Here is a 4,493-nt window from a genome sequence, read left to right as displayed (position 1 = left end):
ATTTGAGTTGACCATATTCAACACAGAGTTTGTGGCAGAAGGGCCTGTTGTTGGCATAGATAGGGTAGATAATCAGAATGTTTTTTTCCCAGCATGGAATAATCAAATGTTGGAGGGCATAGCTTTATGTTGAGAAAGGCAAGTATAAAGGAGATGTGGGGGCAAGTTGTTTTGCACTGAGGGTGGTGAGCGCCTGGAATGTGCTGCCGGGGTTGGATACAGATACAGAAGTGGCATTTAAAATACTTTTAAATTGGCATCAGGATATGGAGGGATTTGGGTATGTGCAAGTAGATAAGTGATGGTCTTGGCATTATGTTCAACACATACATTGTGGGCCACAGGGCCTGTCCTTGTGCTGTATTTTCCTGTTTTCTACATTCTAAACTCTAGCTTGAAGGTTGGCACAGACTAAGTGGGCTGAAGGGCCTATTCCTTTTCTATATGGTTCTATGGTTTCTATAGTAGTTTACAATCCCTTGACATCCTGTTGTGACTTTGAATGGGCCTCACGGAGTGTGGAGCTGCAAATATATAAATTATTTTATTCAGCACAGCAAGCAGGTTGTCTGGAAGTATCTCTCTTGTACGAATCTTGAAACAATTTTCACTGAACTCAAGCTACAATGATGTTTTATACTCCTAAAGCACAAAGATAACAGCAGGTGATTAAATAATATTTAAACACCCAAGTTCGATCCTGACTACGCTCACCCGTTCCCTTGTGTGATCTTTTAACTCAGCACAGTGGTGCACCTGATCGAGCTGCTGCCTCACAGTACCAGAGACCTGGGTTCGATCCTGACTACGGGTGCTGTCTGTACGGAGTTTGCAAGTTCTTCCTATCACTTGGGTGGGCTTTCTCCAGGTTCTCCCACACTCCAAAGACATGCAGGACTGTAGATTAATTGGCTTCTGTAAATTCTCAGAGAGAGTCATAGAGTCATACAGCGTGGAAACAGGCCCTTCGGCTAAACTTACCAACACCGACCAACATGCCCCATCTATACTAGCCCCACTTACCTACATTTGGCCCTGTCTAAAAGTTTCTAAAACATTGCAATTGTACCTGCGTCAATTACCTCCTCCGGTAGCTTGCCCCATACACCCACCACCCTTTGTGTGCAAAGGTTACACCGCAGGTTCCAATTAAATCTTTCCCCCCTCACCTTAAATCTACGTCCTCTGGTTCTCGATTCCCCAACTCTGGACAAAAGACTTTGTGCATCTATCTGATCTATTCCTGCCACGATTTTGTACACCTCTTTGTTTTTTTTTGTTCTATGTTTCCTTGTCAATATGTTCATAGAGTTACAGAGTCACACAACACAGATGCTGCAGTTTATTTTATAAATTGGCCAATTCACTGGCATGTTGTTTCTACCATATTTAGGACTAATTTCTTTGTTTTAATAGGAGAATTCCGAGGCAAAACAAAATATAAATCTCTGCTGGCAGCCTTACAATAGCTCTGATAGCTACTTTATCTTTGGCAGGGGTCTTGAAGTTGTTTATATCTTTCTCTGCAGTTTTTCACTGCAGAAAATAATTCAAGCTGTGACAGTTTTGATTAATTATGAAGTACACCTTTTTAAAAACATCCGTTGTACCAATTTAGACATCAAAGGAAAAAAAGATATAATCAGGCTGGTGCCCTCATGTTCCTTGATATTGCTGTTTTGCTATTCCATACACTGGGAGCTAATAAAGATTTAATGAAGAATTGTCTATTACACTGTGATTTAACTCATAGACTTAGGCAATGGAATCTTTCAGAACTGAAAGGAAGTTCTACTAAGATTGCTCTAATGTTGAATGTGAGAAAAAAACAGAAAAAAACTGGAGGGCAAATTTGCCCAGAGTGGGGGAATCGAGAACCAGAGGACATAGGTTTAAGGTGAGGGGGGAAAGATTTAATAGAAACCTGAGGGGTAACTTCTTCAAACAAAGGGTGATGGGTGTATACAACGAGTTGCCGGAAGGGGTAGTTGGGGCAAGTGGTATCGCAATGTTTAAGAAATATTAGACAGGTACATGAATAGGACAGGTGGGATTAGTTTAGATAGGAAATGTTGGCCGTTGTGGGCAAGTTGGGCCAAAACGTCTGCTTCCACACTGTATGTCTCCATGGCTCTCTATGACTTTATGACATTTTTACAGAAGCCAATTAACCTACAGTCATGCCACTCTCTAAGGTTTCCCTCCATTCCGTGTTTTGGTTTGGGAGCCTTCTTCAGAGATTATATGACCACTTATTACATAGAGACATATTTGTAAGGCTGCCAGCAAAGATTTATATTTTACTTCGGAGTCACGTGAGTGACTTCGTGAAGAAGCCCGCTTCCACGCATGCGTGTCATATCGCTACACGCATTGCAACGAGTCACACAGGGGGGAACGGCGTTCCCCAGCGGGAGAATTTGAAAGTCGGGAACAGCAGGTAAGAGACTCTGCGTTCCTTTTTTCTACTTACCTTTTAGGAGGCTGCGGAAAGCTGGCGGGGAGACCCGTGGAGGGCGAGCAGCCGGCAGCAGCAACAGCACTTAGTTACCTGGAGGGGACTAGGAGACTAGCGGGAGCCTGCAAAGCAAAGAGGTCCCGTATGCCAGTCTTTTAGCGAGACTGGCGTGAGTGACAGTCACTAGCGGCCAGCGCGAAGAAGCAGAGAGCACGGACCAGCGCTGTAAGTACCCGGGGTACACAGCAGGGCTGGAAACGCTCAGCGAGTGCAGCGGCACTATGGAGTAGTCTGGACGTCCGGGCTGAAAACCTTCTTCACAAGGTAAGGGCCGGGGTTGGTCCAGGGGATCCACCGGTACAGGAACTGCCGCGAAGGACCAGGCCCGTGAACACCGGGGTCGGTCCGAGCGGCTCGAACCCGACACGCAGGGAACGACGTTCACCAGCGGGAGTATGAAAAGTCGGGAACCGCAGGTAGGAGACTCTGCGTTTCCTTCCACTTACCTTTAGGTGCAGACATGGACTGGGTCCATGTCAGCTGCAGAATGCCGGCGGGAAACCGCGGAGTGCAGGCAGCCGGCAGGAGAGCAGTAACGGCAGTCGGCAGGAGCGCTGGCAGCGGCAGGAGCGCTGGCAGCGGCAGGAGCTGGCAACGGCAGGAGCAGCATGGGCACATCGATTCCCGGAGAGGGAAAACACCGGTGCCCAACTTCGCTCCAGCACGGTGAGAAAATTCATTTCTCGGCAGCAAAGGACTTTGCAGTTGACTGGCTGCAATCTACTACAAGGGACCAGTATGTGAGTACCAGGGTCGGTCCCAGCGGGGTTTTTAGTTACAATAATCACTTCTGGGCCTTTTGGCTAAGATCAAGTGTAGTATCTGTTCTTATCAGTTTAATATCTGATTCATCCCTTATCTAGGGACCATATATTAAATAAAAACTATAGTAACTGTTGTCATCAGTTTGAATGTCTTATATGTCCCTTATCTAAGGACCATATAAGTAGGAGTCCCCAGAACTGAGGGCATTAGACTGGGGTTGACTGGCTGAAACGACCGCGAGGGACCAGTACCGTCAGTATGGGGGTCGGTCCCAGCGGTCTGAGATAAACGAGCAGCCAGGAGCGCTGAGAGCGTTGGAGCCGGGTTAAAGGAATAGATGGATGAAGCTGTTTATCCCACAACGGCCATTCCCTACTCCAGGAAGGAAGGACAAAACTGGAGAAGGAGGACATGGAATGCAGGGGCAGCGCGGAGTGGGTGCCTGCATACGACCGCCGGGACCAGTACCGTCAGTATGGGGGTCGGTCCAGGGGTGCCAAGATTAAAGGAGCAGCCAGGAGCGCCAGCCCTTAAGAATGATCCACGGAAGCAGCTGTGCCACAAAACCTAGGGGGACCAAACTCAGCTGGACCAGCATGCCAGCGGCCCTGCACCCGTAGTGGGATCAGCATGTCGGCCCCCGCACCGTTCCAGATCCATGCGGCCGAGCGGTAAGGCTAGACACAAATCAAACAAGGTAGTGGACTCAGAGGGTCCGACTTTGCATAATACCGCCGGCAACCAGCGCCGAGAGGGCTGGAGTGGAAGAAGCAGCAGTGTATGGAGCCTTGCTCCAACGTGATAAAACCACAGCAGTACCTCTTTGAGGCTGCACAATGCTTCTACCCCATCAGAGGGGAGCACTGTGGGTCAGTTCTGCGTTGACTTGCAAAAAGGGGTCCCGCAGAACAAAAGACAAGTGGGCAGCAGTTAAGCCCCACATGGGTACCCCGTGCGGGACCCTAGAGATCTCTAACTCTATAAAAAAGAGTAGGCAGGACCCTGATGGGCCAGAGCCTGTAATACAGCGTCCCATGATCCTAACACAGCAGGGACTCTGCTGGACATGGTGGCTGATTACTTTAACCAAGTCAAACATGGGTAGACTTGGATCCAGGATGGCAATAGTATTACTATATGTCTGGCCACAAACGCCAACAAGAAAAATTTACAGACACTGGCCAGACATCTGCCACCTGGCAACGGTGAG

The 4,493-nt window shown here is 48.1% G+C and overlaps 1 pseudogene; it reads left to right on the top strand.

The window, feature by feature from the left end:
* Window positions 1–3,301: 3,301 nt before the first annotated feature.
* Window positions 3,302–3,407, top strand: LOC129701899 (U2 spliceosomal RNA; annotated as a pseudogene).
* The last annotated feature ends 1,086 nt before the right edge of the window (window positions 3,408–4,493 follow it).

The sequence above is a fragment of the Leucoraja erinacea genome, chromosome 11, assembly GCF_028641065.1.
Source record: "Leucoraja erinacea ecotype New England chromosome 11, Leri_hhj_1, whole genome shotgun sequence".
Classification (NCBI taxonomy): domain Eukaryota; kingdom Metazoa; phylum Chordata; class Chondrichthyes; order Rajiformes; family Rajidae; genus Leucoraja; species Leucoraja erinaceus.
Note: the sequence above shows the minus strand (reverse complement) of the source record. Positions and strands in the feature narration are given on the sequence as shown.